Here is a 14327-nt window from a genome sequence, read left to right on the forward strand (position 1 = left end):
TTATTCCTTCCTTTTAGTCATCTTTTGGTTAACTCAACATTCGACTGACTTCCTCGCGGTGCAGAAACTCTTTTCTTGCACTGTAACGTTCCTCTGTCCCTTTTCCTCACCAGAAGGTCAGTTCCTCGAGTCTCAAGTCCTCCTCTCACGGGGCTTCACTGTTCAACTTGGATATCAGTTTTTTTATGCACCTGGAAGTGTCATTATCGCGGCTACACACTATGGGGTCCTCACAACACAGGTTCTCACACCTCGCCTCGCCACACCCGTGCACATGTTTTCATAGCTCATGTGCTCACACCTCGGGGCCTTGGCACTTGGGTCGTCAAAGCGTCATTATCTTCTGATTTATCTACAGTATCCCGTCTACACTTCCCAGGTTTTTATACTTAAACACAGGAGCCCTGATATACTGCCTACCACACAGGGGCCCCACACTCCTGCCTACCACACAGGGGCCCCACACTCCTGCCTACCACACAGGGGCCCCACACTCCTGCCTACCACAGGGGGCCCCACACTCCCGCCTACACACAGGGACCCCCACCTCCTACCCCTACCACCAGGGCCCCACCTCCTGCCACCACACAGGGGCCCCACACACTCCTGCCTACCACACAGGGGCCCCACACTCCTACCCAGGGCCCCACACCTCCCTGCCTACCACACAGGGCTCCTCCTGCCTACAGGGCCCCCACTCACCCCACAGGGCCCACTCCTGCCTACCACACAGGGCCCCACCTCCCTGCTCCACAGGGGCCCCACACCCCTGCCCCACACAGGGGCCTCACACTCCTGCCCTACCACAGGGGCTCCACACTCCTGCCTACCACAGGGCTCACCTCCTGCCTACCACAGGGCCTCCACCTCCTGCCTACCACACAGGCCACTGTCCCTGCAGGCTGCTCTGCTGGCTGGCCAGGCAGGCAGGTAGGGTCTCTCCTGCCACCGCTTAGAGAAGTATAATTCTGTAGCTCAGGTAATGATAATTGGCTGCCTCCTCCAACAAGATGGTGGAGGATGGCGGTGCTGGTTGAGGCAGTGGTCGCTGGGTGGTGTGCCCTGCTTCTCTCTTCTCCTCCCCTCCTCCCCTCTTCCCCCTCCCCTCTCCCCCCTTCCCCCCCCCAGTACACCAACACACCTGTAAAGTAGTACACCGGCACAGTAGTGTACTATTCCATCTGACACATCAGTAGCTCTGTGCACCAACATCACTACAGCAACTCCTCTCTCACAGCAAGTCCAAGTTCAGACATATTCATTGCTGTAATTATGTACCTTTAACTTGTCTTAGTAAATGAACACATTGAGGTGAGAGATAAGACGTCATTTTAGTGATTTAGTCGTGAGTTAATTTGGTTCGTTCTTACGTCTTCCTTAACGAGGCGACTGTAACTTCACAGTATTTGAGTGTCCATCTTCTGTTCAACGACCACCACCTGTTTACCTGGATGACCTACGACCACCCCTGTTCACCTGGATGACCACGACCACCACCTGTTTACCTGGATGATACCGACCACCACCTGTTTACCTGGATGACCTACGACCACCACCTGTTTACCTGGATGACCTACGACCACCACCTGTTTACCTGGATGACCTACATACCGTCAACGCGGTAATCAGACCGATCAGATTCATAAGCTGACGTCAAACTTTCACTACTGCCACCACCTGACTACTGCCACCACCTGCCTGCACACCACCTGACTACTACTGCTGCCACCACCTGACTCCTACTGCCACCACCCCAGCTGCACTCTGAACTCCTACTGCTGCCACCACCTGACTCTGCCACCACCCACAGACTACTACTGTTGCCACCACCTTACTTCTGCCACCACCTGACTACTGCCACCACCCCCGACCACAACACCACATTACTGCTGCCACTACCTATCTGACTACTTTTAGCACACACACACACCACCCTGTATCACCCGTCATAGTGTGTTTACTAATGACACATTGAGCCGTCACTCTCTCTCCTCTCTCTCTCTCTCTCTCTCTCTCTCTCTCTCTCTCTCTCTCTCTCTCTCTCTCTCTCTCTCGTACCATTGTTCTATCTGTGTATCCCTATTTTCTCTTTTTTCTCTTTGTCTTTCTCCCTACATGTTTCTCTTTATGTACTTTCATCTCTCTCCTTCCTCATATATTGTCTTATTCGTCCTCCGACTTTTCTTCTATTATTCTTCTTCTCCTTCCATCATATTTTCCTTCTTCTTTCTGCTCTTGCTTCATTTTCCTTCCTTGTTCTCTTCCTGTACTCCATCTTCCTTCTTCTCTTCCTCCTCCTCTTCCTCCCCCCTCTCTTTCTGTCACTTCTCTTTCTTCCTTTTCTTTCTGTCACTTCTCTTTCTTCCTTTTCTTTCTGTCACTTCTCTTCCTTCCTTTTCCTTCTGTCACTTCTCTTCCTTCGTCTGCTCGTCATCCTCGTCTTTTACCACCTGGGAAATGATGATTATCGTCTGTGATTATTATGTTCACGAGAGAAATATTCGCCATTGATTTGATTATATAGACGAGTGATTCCCGACATACATTTATTCTTTTTTACGGGAATAATCCACCAGGACACAGGCGATCGACCCACAACGGGGCCTTGGGGCAGAAGATCAGAGTTAGAGAATTAAAAATAGAAAAGAAAAAGATTATATTAATCTACACCACGAAGATGCCAGCTTCTTAAATTAGAGACAGATTGTATGGTATGGGAACACAGAAGAAGGCAGAGCATTCCACAGTTTGGCGTGTGAGGACAGAGTACTATAACAGGTTATTCTAGTGTGACCGACATCCACAGAGAAACGGTGGGCACCTCGCAGGCAAGACGAGTGTTATGAGCCCACGGCCTTACCGGCGGTACACAGGATGCCAAATCACCGAACTGCCCGTTAAGTACCTGTAAAGAGAGTGAAGCAACATTGCGGCGAAGAAAGGAAGAAAGATTGTCAACTAAAGGAGGTTAATAAGACGAAATGCCTTTGATTCCACCATGTCTAATAGTTGGACAGAAGAGCCACCCCAGATATGAGAGCAGTACTCCAAGTTAGGACGAACAGATCCTTAAATACTTGAAGCAACTGCTCAGGGAGTGAAAGTAGCCAGCATCTGTACAGCATTCCCACTTCAGGGAGGCAGCTTAAGCAATGTTGTGGATGTGTGGCTTCCATGACATATTAAAGAGAGGCCTTGCATATCTATTTTAGAATTTGGCAGAATGATTGCGTCCTGAAATGTGATTGGCGGTAGATCATCTCATCTGGAAAGTGTAATTGGTTCACACTAATGGAAGACGTTCTTACATAGGGACAAATTCCTACCCATGATCCCCTCCCTCCTCATCTTGACCCCATCCTCCCTCACCTTGACCCCTTCCTCTCTCATCTTGACCCCATCCTCCCTCACCTTGACCCCATCCTCCTCACCTTGACCCCATCCTCCCTCACCTTGACCCCATCCTCCCTCACCTTGACCCCATCCTCCCTCACCTTGACCCCATCCTCCCTCACCTTGCCCATCTCCTCACCTTGACCCCATCCCCCCCCACCTTGACCCCATCCCCCTCACCTTACCCCCATCCCCCCTCACCTTTACCCCATCCCCCTCACCTTACCCCATCCTCCCTCACCTTTACCCTCCTCCCTCACCTTGACCCCAATCCCCCAGTCATTTGTGAGCCCCTACCCCTCCTGGGTGCTCCACCCCTTGTTACTTCCCTCTGGTTACTCCTCCCTGGTTACTCTCCCCTGCCTCCTGGTTACTCCACCCTCCTGGTTGCCTCCCCCCTGGTTACCCCTTGTTTTATTCCCCCCTTGTGATTAGCTTGATCCCCCTTGGTTACCCCCCTTGATTCCTTCATGGTTACCCTTATAGTTACCCTTCCTTGGTTACCCCCTTGGTTACCCCCTTGGTTGCCCTGGTTCCCCCCCTCCCCTAAACCTGGGTGTTCACTCCCTCTTCAGCATCACCAACGCTGGACGGTGACGCATACATTAACCCAACACCAAACTTGACTCAGCGGGGGAGTCTTGGCCACGCTGATCTATGGCTTCATCCAGGCAGAGGAGAATGAATTTGCAACACTGTTAGAAACGTAAAGGAAACACGAATTGGAAGATATTTTTCCCTGGTGAATCGTGTTGTTGAATTTGAAACACTTAGAGGAATTTAATATAATCTGGATTTTTTGGGGGTAGTTTTTTTTTATTAATTTTAGGTTTAATGTGATGTTTATTTAAAATAATAATGATGAAGAAATTAGAATAAAACTAGTTGACTGGGTTATAAAATTTAATTATTAATATTTAGGTGAATTGTGTTGCTGAATATATAAGATAAAGTTTTGTAGCTGAAGAATATTGAGATTATATTTTTGTTTTTGAACTGAAATTAACACACACAAAAAATGAAAAGAAAAGCGAGTTGAAACAATTAATTCCCCAGAGAGAAAAGTGTTGACGAAACATAAATGAACAACACAACACCGGCGTCAATTTGGGGAAACTAATGTTGCCAAATCCCTGACGATGATGGAAAAAAATATGAATAAAATCATCGCATTATATTATATATATTTTATGTAGAATTCATGGTGATGGGGAAGACTTGAAGGGTTGTCATTTTTAATTGGTCACAGTGATGAAATTACTGGTTGTCAGTATTACCACATTAGCGAGACTGGTACACCTCAAGTCTTATATGTTGTGAGTAGATTTTTATTTTCAGGCAATTTTAAGTTGGTCACAGTGAAGAAAAAACTCATCGCAGTGTTACCGTGTTAGCAAGACTGATACACCGGGGCGTTCAGTGGAGCACAGCATCTGGCAGGTGTGGAAGGAAGGAAGGTCTGGCAGGTGTGAAGGAAGGAAGGTCTCGCAGGTGTGAAGGAAGGAAGGAAGGTCTCGCAGGTGTGAAGGAAGGAAGGAAGGAAGTTCTGCAGGTGTGAAGGAAGGAAGGGAAGGTCGCAGGTGTGAAGGGAAGGAAGGAAGGTCTTGCAGGTGTGTGGATGGAAGGTCACTGCAGGTGTGGATGAAGGTCTCGCAGGTGTGGATGAAGGTCTCGCAGGTGTGAGAAGAGAAGTCGCAGGTGTGAAGGAAGGTCTCGCAGGCGTGGAGGAAGAAGGTCTAGGTGGGGGGATGGGCAACATTGATTGGCCGAAAAAAAAAGCCACACTTAAGCTTCTCATTGGTTTATCTCCTAATTGAATCTTGGTGGTCATAAAACATCAGCGTCAATGGTGAGGGGGTGTGGTATTAATGTGATGGGGGTCTGGGGCCATTTATATCAGGGGTCCTCACCACCATCAACCTATAGACGCCCCGAAGCCTTCACTCTATACGTCTGCCTACCTGAACCTCTCCCATGTACACGAGGGTCACCTGAACTTGTCATGCACCTAAGGTTCACCTGCTTTCTTAATTAATAAGCGCTTCTTGAACCTTTATAACGACGCCTTGATCCTCTCTTCTATAATGTTACTTTTTTTTTAACAGTTTTAAGTATTAATTGTTTGGGTGTGGAGCCTGAAAACACGATCAGGTCAACAACTCTCATTGGGTACATGTAAGGTAGACTTGTGACATTTATAGTATAGACTAATAAACGCGAGTGGTGGACGTGGGGCCATTAGGCGTGACATCCCGTTCGGAGTAATGCGGACACAGCGCCCTAAGAGTTAAGCCTTTTTTTTTTCGGTACACTCGGGGCCAATGTAGCCGGCACTGCACTCGACCGCCTTCACATCCCCGGACGTGATCCAGCGACCCTTAAGTCAGGCGGTAAGGAGGGGTTATTTCTTCAGGTGTTGGGAGGAAGTTAGGAAGCTCCAGTAGACCGGAGTCCAGGGTCTTAACACAACACACCTCGGCCTGAATCAACACCAAAAACACTCGTCATTATATACAGAAGATCAACTACACAGAGGTAGCACAACAGTCAGCGGTGACACACGGCACAACCAGCGCGTGACGCGGAAACAGAATGGACTCCAACATAAACATGGAGGAGGGATACCTGTGAGGGGCGAGGTAAGACATCTGCATGATACTGACCCTTTTCTTAACCCGCCGCAAGGTTCAATACCCCTTAACGAATGACGTCACGGAAACACTGTTCGATCCATTGGTGTTATTTCTTACTCTCTCTGACACAAAGACATTCTTGAAGGAGCTTTGTATTGCTAAGATTTCTTTTTTGAGACGGACTTTGTTAGTATGCTTGGCTGAGCAGGAACCAATACAGTAAAGTCACAGAATTTTAGTGCTACTGACACACTCACTCCTGACCCTCTGTTGGGGGAAGCTTCATCACTGTTATATATAATTATTTTAAAACAGAATAAACTGGTAAAGACAGAGTTTGTAGAGGTCAGTGTAGGAATGAGAGGATGCGTTAAGGAGTGTGAGAGTATAGTGGGATGGAGGTGTGTGGATGAGTATGCTCAATAATATGTCCTTAAGAAGTCGTTTATGTTGTGGTGTACTATGTTAAGATGGTTAAAGGCGAGTCAGGTAAGAGGTGTGTGGATATATTTAGTGCATTGCAGTGGACAGGATCGTGTTCGGTGATTTTGCGACACGTTCCCTCCCTCAGTGTCCACACGCCACCATGTGTGAGTAATATCTATTACTGCCCTAATTGGTGTACAACATTGCGGGGTCATCAACATCGTGTTAGCATGCCTGATCAGATGAACGTAGGTGCAGATGGCTGGTGAGCGGATGACTTACTAGTTGATCACAAGCTGTCAGTATGAACCTCACAGGCTAAGGAAGGCAGTGGGAAACTTTGCATCTTTATTTTCCTATTGGTGATACTTTCACCATCATACAGCTTCACCATTATGGATCCATCCACAATGGTGGAATACCTGAGTGAGTGTGCAGTAGTGACTGGTGAGCTGCAGAAATAGTGAGTGTGGCAGTTACTGAGAGTGGCGTAATGCAGGTGTTGAGCCACCGTGGTGGTTGACGACGTTCCTGCTGTACGATATTCATCATCTTTGGCCCTGAAACAACTGAAGCCTTAGTTTGACTAATATATTCCTCCTAAGGAATACAGAAAAAGAATCGCGAAAATATTTAAGCATAGCAGAGCGTGGTTTCGATCCACGGACCTCTGGGTTATGGGCCCAGCACGCTTCCACTGCGCCACTCTGCTGTTCTGTTATTATGTGAGAATACTGACACTTAAACTTTGAAAGATTCATGCTATTGTTTGGTGAAAGAAACTGTGTTTAATGGGCGGCATGTTTGCTTCGCAAGCAAGTGGTCCACAGTTCGATCTCCGAGCAGTGTGAAATCTGAACAAGTTTCTTTACAGCAGCAGCTGCCTCTATCTACCCAGCATTATTGGGAACCTGTATGTTAACTAACTTGCGGATCAAGTTCTGGGGTAGTAAATAGCCAGTGCAGTTAGAGAGTAATCCGATCTTTTGGGGTTATTCCTTGACAATGAGTCATACAGCTTAGGGTGTGGTTGTAGTGTTGGTGACAGCTTTTACGCCTTAAACAAATTCACGACTTATGTGGCCCTAGGGCCGGTCAGCCTCTAACGCGAGGGGCAACCAATATGTATATGGCCACTTGGCCAGTTGCTTATAGGATACCGTTATGCCGAACATCCTTTTGTTGTTTCAACCAAAATAGTGTCGTAGGTAGGTGTTGTATCAACTATATGCGGAGTGAAACTTGTGAAGTAGTCGCTATAGTGTTCATAGAGAGGAGGGGCAAGGTGTTTGTCAGACCTGAACAACAATATACTACATTATAGTTGCGGGTCGAGGGGACGAGACTGTTACTGTATTTACATCATGTTATAAGTTGTGTTGTGGCCGCAGGATGAGGTGTGTGTTGCTACGGTAAATTAGTTTGGGTTCAGGTTTGACTGTGTATGAGGCTTTAATTAGTACTTGTTCTATTAATAAGGTGTTACTGCCAGTTGGGCATTATGGTAGAGAAGATAAATGCGTATAAGGTTGAAGACTGTAATTATAGTGGTGGTGGAGGGTGAGTGAACAAGCAGGACCTCCGCCCTCAGGTTGGAGTGGTAGTGAGGTGGTTAGGTAGGTCGTTATAAGTGGGTTGAACTTTATTATTTATGGTCGGTTAGTTCCTTAACTTTACTATGAAAGATATAGTAATGTGCCCCCCCAAGAGGACAGACCCAGGAGTCGTGTGTGTGTGTGTGTGTGTGTGTGTGTACGTCCTGTAGCTCTATGGTAGCAATGGCCAGCTGCATGGTCTCTCTGTTAGTCACTGGCTTCCTACGTCATCAACAAGGTGGTATTAACACAGTGTTATAACAAGACTTATTTGCTGTTATTATATGTGATAAGTTTTACCCTTCTTTTGTCGATTTCATTTTCTCCGTGTCTTTGTATAAACGGTTCTGAATTCCTTTTATTTGTTGTTATTGGTCGATATTAAATCTTTAGTAGATATATATTCAGAACACTAATTGATACTGACTCGACACCTCCTACACTGCTTGGTTACGTTACTCAGACAATGTTTGCTGACTATGTAAAACAAATCTTAGTAAACTAGTAAGTTTGTTTCCGCCCTCGACCTCCAGGAGAGAGCATTGTATAAACTCTGCCTGGGCCAAGCAGTGAGTCCACAACACCCCCTCCGCTTTACCTACCAACCATTGATTGGCTCGCTGGTCTAATTTTGTAAGCTATCAGGTCAAAGGTCAGTGATAGATTCACGTAGCGAAGGTCTACGTTCTATCCAACGAACACTTGACACTGTTAATTTTCGTTGTCCTTTATAAAATATCATCTTGTTTCCGCCCGGGGTCGAACCGGGGACCTTGCGCGTGTGAGGCGCACGTGATAACCGCTACACTACGGAAACTATGTTAACGTATTTTAATCCTTTAATGGTAACTTGAAATAAACGCTCGCGTACACACAACTCCCATGGCTACACAACCTCATGACACGACTGACAACACTACTTATTCCACGGCTTGTGCCACGACCTCTTTCTCTTACAGTATGACCTGGGACCCGGAGCTTTACCTGTACCACGACCCACCCCCAGCAGTACGACCTAGGACCTTTAACTCTACCTGTACTACGAATCATTCCCAGCAGTACGACCTTAGACCGGGTCCCTTACCTCCCATCAGTACGACCTAGAACCCGGAACCTTGTCTGGACCACGATCTCCCCAGCAGTACGACCTCGGACCTTTTAACCCTACCTCTACTACGATCCACTCCTGTAATACGACCGTAAACCAGGACCCTTACGACCTCCCATCAGTACGACCTAGGACCCGGAACCCTACCTGTACCAACCACCCAACCACCAGCAGTACCTTTACAACCCCCCTACGAGCTAGAGGCCTAACTGCACTACGACCCCAACTCTCAATGCTCTTTTCCTCTGACGTTGACTAAGCAAAATATTGGAAGTAGCGTCCAGTAGTGAAGGCGTTAAGAGTGAGTAAAATATCCTCCTAAAGCAGCACCCATCAGCTAGGCACAGGTTCAGTGTGTGTCAGGTGGGTGCAGCTCTATCCTTAATTGGGCCTAAGTTAACGATTAGAACTGGGCCCCGTTAACACAAGAGGTCTATCGTAACTGGGACCCTATTCTGTTAGGACTGGGGTCATCTGACGAGTTAGCTTGGCGAGTGAGGATAGGTTAGGTATGTATTGACTCGTGTTGTGAAAGTCAGGTAGTAACTTTGGATATTATATGTTGATCGACACTTCTAACCCGTCATTTTAATCCTTCATTCTTTTATTGAGAATACAAAATTAATCTCAAGTTATACAGTGTTACTAATAATAAATTAAAAAGAAACAAAATCATCGTAGCAGAGCATGGTTTCGATCCACGGACCTCTGGGTTATGGGCCCAGCACGCTTCCACTGCGCCACTCTGCTTTCTGTCTTATAGAGGAGGAAGCGGGTATATGCTCAGTAGTCAGGTTATTGTTCCCTCTGTCTTGGCTCTCTCTGGCTTGCCTCTGTGTCGCTGTACTTTACTGTAAGTCTTGTAATATGTTTATTCAGTTACAGAGAATATACTGTAAGCTTTGCTCAGTTTTTGTCATTTTTATCTCCTTTACGTTATGTTATTAAATCTTATTAAAAAGTTATATCATTACAGTACCTACATATTTCTCCATCATAACACAGAGGTAATAAAGTGATACTCCTTGGATGTTACATTATAATATTTTAAGACCTTAATATCCCAGTTAGTTTTGTTCACCAAAAACATGAAGTTAGCGCTAGACTGCGAGGGACCGTGTAGCCGTGAGTCACTCAATGATACACGGTGCCTCGTAGTCTACAGTAGCTGGGTGTTAACTTAAAAGTGTTTCCGCCCGGGATCGAACCGGGGACCTTGCGCGTGTGAGGCGCACGTGATAACCACTACACTACGGAAACCTGTAACATATTGTATGCGATAATGGTATTTGTTGTTTACATTATTGATTATAAACTCTTAATATTTGTTTATCTTGTGGACGAAGGAGTAAAGCCTGTGTCTTGCTTCAGAACCACGAACACTTTACACAGCCTTGGTGATCTCGGTACAGTACAGTACATTTGTTATACGGTGCATCATGACCTGTGAGTAATGAGAATATTACACCTTTAATCTTGCCGAGTTAATGGGTTGGGCGAAGTAAGGAGTTGCACCACATTCAGTCAGACAAATATTGCAGATCTTTAGGAGAACTCAAATTAGGTTACGAGATTAATGATTGCCTTAAATTAGAACGAGGCAAGTTAAGGTAGTGTCTTAGTGCAATTTCAACGCCGTTTCGAAGTTATCTTTGTGAGGTGAGGAATTCTAATTGTAGACCAAGGTGTGTGTCACTGGCTTCAGGTGAGATGGATACTGTATACGCTTTGCACAGTTTCCCTTAACCATGATCAGTTAAGCTACCTGTTGCGTGAAGTTGTTGCTCCAGTGCTCTTCATGGTCTGCCTGTCACACCCAGAGCGGGAGGCATATAGAAGAAAACGCTATCCGTCTGCCTGTCAGTGTTGTTTTTGTAATAGACTGACCACATGAGATCAAATTTAATCCAGATTTGTAGTTTTGTGAAAATTATGAGTTTCAACGAATTTCGATCGTATTTGTTGGAGTTACAGAAATGTCATCACAAAAAATAAACGGGGGAAGGTGTTTTTGTGGGTGGGATGACTCGCTCATTATTATTTCAGCCTTGTACTGGTGAATATGTTACTGTTATGATAAATGTGTTATGGTCTCTTGTTGTGTATAATTCGAGTTCTCTTGTCATTTACGATTTTATACTGTCGTCTTGGGGAAGTCATTAACAACATAAGAATGTAGGAAATCTGAAAAAAAGGTGAAAGTTGTTCCCACTCAACGTTTATTGGTCCATACTAGGCAGTCCTGTTTACGCCCAACCCTAATCACTCTGTTCAACCTATATTTAAGACTTCACAGCGAGTTGGAGTTAATGATGATGCTTGGTAACTTTCCGCTCATGCAAAACACCTTTTAAAATTAATGTTTACCTAATTCTCGCCTAAATCTAAATTTGTTTCATTTTAAACTCTTGCTACGTGTTCGTCTCTGGTTAGATAGTTTAAGTACCTTTCTTACATCACGTTTATTTAACCCCGACTTTCATTTATACACCTCGATCATATCGCCTCCCACTCTACGTCTCTCAAGAATATGCAAATTAAGTTTTCTTATTCTGTCTTTATACTCAAGGCTCTTAATGTCCCGGATTAACTTTGCCATCCTTCCCTAAATGTTTTTTTAGGGAATCAATTAACGTTCAAAGTGCGGTCTCACATATGAAAGATATAGTTGTAATATAACATCGCTTCTCCTGTTACTAGTGCTCCTAGATATGAACCTTATTACTTAGTTAGCCTTGTTTCGAACTTAACTGCATTGCTGTCTTGGTTTGATGCTTCTATTTATCATAACCCTTAAATCTTTCTCACAGTCGGATATATCTTTATCTACGTTGTTCATCTGAAAGTTTGTTCCCTGTTTCCGTTCCCAAGCCTTACAGATTTACACTATTCTACGATAAATTGCATCTGCCATTTTTCGGTCCACATTAAGAGTTTGTGTTGGTCTTGCGGTAATTTTTCGGTGTCCTCATCAGATTTAATTATACTCCCTATTTTCACATCATCAACAAATTTACTCATAGTGCTGTCTACTCCAATATTTTTGTCATTAATGTGCATAGCAAATAGTAATGGCCCAAGTACTGAGCCTGGGGTACGCTACTGTGACGTTATCCCAGTCGGACTTGTGCCATTTATGTTAACCTTGTGGTTCCTTTCCGTTAACCACGCACTAATACAATTTAGAATGTCTCTCCTCCAATGTCATGTGCTTCCACTTTCCGTATTAGCCTTTCATGAGGGACCCTATGAAAGGCTTTGCTGTAGTCAGGTATACCGCATCAAACGACCGAAGAGAATGATAATAGGTTTGTCGGAGAATAATGCCCTCTGGTAAAGCCATGCTGAGATTCATTTGTGTTTCTCGAGGTGATTTTGAACTGAATATGTAACTAATTGCTTCCAATAATTTTCCCACAATTGAGATTAAACTGATTGGACGATAGTTAAAGGGTAATGATAGGCAAAGGTGCATAGTTTCATCATCATTAAACAGTGATCGTGGTACAGGAGAGAATTCACAGAGCCCTAATGTCTCACGTACCCTACTTGACGCTGTAATCTGCTTACAACAAATAGTGATCTGTCTGCTCTTGTCTCTTTAACAGTACCAGGCACATTCATTATTAATTTCTTCTTGGCTCTTGAACACAGATTTAGTTTGTACTTTTTGATAGGCTCCCATAAATCCCTGGTGCTAGATTCAGAGATGAGTTTCTGTGTTTTGTACTTCTCATGTAGTCTAATATCAACAGCTCAGGAATGACCAACATCTTTTGTAATACTTTCACTAAAAACTGACTTGGTTGTAATGTTAACAAGTTCAGGTCCGTTTATGTTCGATTCGTAATTTGTTTATTGCAATATAGTTATTTTCCCCACATCTCCATCAAGACAACTTCGCCCATTTCTGTGACGTAATACCAGTAGGAGGAGCCTATTTCCTGAACGTATAACACCAGTGATGTAATTGTATATCTGCATCATAAAATTAATATTGAAATATCTGAGAGACCATTGACTTTAGAGTAAATGTTGTTAGGACCACTTTTTAGGCCTAAAAATATATTTAAAATGAAACCTTAAAAAATAAAATTGGTCCATAAATATTGAAGATTTTAGGAATTGCGTTGGGGGCCATCTCGCTGACGTCATCAATACTGCACACACCAGGCACCACTGAGCGACACCCTGGGTAGTTTCTGAGGAAACAAAACCAGTCCCGCCTTTTCATCACTAAACCTACCACGGAGCATAATTTATCTACATACGCTCCTGGACTAACTGGGAGGTGTTGCGTCAGACTGGGGATGTGTTTAATCGTCGCTACCTTAATTTATAGTGCGATGGAATTTATACAAGAGAAAAGGAGACCTTATTTAAACAAAAGTAATGACCCGAATTGTTTAATAATTTATTCTTATTCGCATACAATAAACAGCGTCATTGAACAAATTATCTAATAATATATCTTTTTATGAATTTGGAGTACTAAAAATGTTTAAATTAATCTAATAATTTTACTTCGTGTAAAACATGTTTTCGCCCGGGATCGAACCGGGGACCTTGCGCGTGTGAGGCGCACGTGATAACCACTACACTACGAAAACGATAATAATACTGTGGGTATCTTGCTATTTGATAAATTCTATTGTGCGTTTGGAAAAAAAAAGTGCATCACGTGAAGGCTGGTCTCCCAGTTTACTTCACCTTAATATTAATCACTCTAATGCTAATCAAACCTAACCCACCTTAACACTAACCTAACCTAGCTCTCCTAACAATAATGTTGCTAACCTAACTATTCTAATGCTAACCTAACTATTCTAATGCTAACTTAACCTAACCAAACTAACGCTCACCTATTCTAACTTAACTATCCGAGCTGCTCGCGTGACATATGGTCCAATTTATATGACCTTTGACCTGACTTATATGACCTGTGACCGGACTTATATGACCTATGACCCGACTTATATAACTTTTGGCTTGACTAACTTGACCTCTGACCCGACTATCTTTACCTGTGACCTGAGTAATTTGTCCTATGACCCGACTAACTTGACCTGTGACCCGACTAACTTGACCTTTGATCCGACGAACTTGACCTCTGACCCGACTAACGTTATCTGTGACCCGATTAACTTGACTTGTGACCCCTAACACACAACC

The 14327-nt window shown here is 44.4% G+C and overlaps 5 non-coding genes across 5 annotated transcripts; all 5 read right to left on the minus strand.

The window, feature by feature from the left end:
• Positions 1-7092: 7092 nt before the first annotated feature.
• On the minus strand, positions 7093-7164 carry Trnam-cau. The gene has a single exon. It is a non-coding gene; the product is annotated as a tRNA-Met (tRNA).
• A 1627-nt stretch (positions 7165-8791) lies between these two features.
• On the minus strand, positions 8792-8864 carry Trnav-cac. The gene has a single exon. It is a non-coding gene; the product is annotated as a tRNA-Val (tRNA).
• A 969-nt stretch (positions 8865-9833) lies between these two features.
• Positions 9834-9905, minus strand: Trnam-cau. The gene has a single exon. It is a non-coding gene; the product is annotated as a tRNA-Met (tRNA).
• A 437-nt stretch (positions 9906-10342) lies between these two features.
• Positions 10343-10415, minus strand: Trnav-cac. Its single transcript has one exon. It is a non-coding gene; the product is annotated as a tRNA-Val (tRNA).
• Positions 10416-13692: 3277 nt separating this feature from the next.
• Positions 13693-13765, minus strand: Trnav-cac. Its single transcript has one exon. It is a non-coding gene; the product is annotated as a tRNA-Val (tRNA).
• Between the last annotated feature and the right edge of the window lie 562 nt (positions 13766-14327).

Source organism: Homarus americanus, unplaced genomic scaffold, assembly GCF_018991925.1.
Source record: "Homarus americanus isolate GMGI-L3 unplaced genomic scaffold, GMGI_Hamer_2.0 scaffold26351, whole genome shotgun sequence".
In the NCBI taxonomy this organism is placed as follows: Eukaryota; Metazoa; Arthropoda; class Malacostraca; order Decapoda; family Nephropidae; genus Homarus; species Homarus americanus.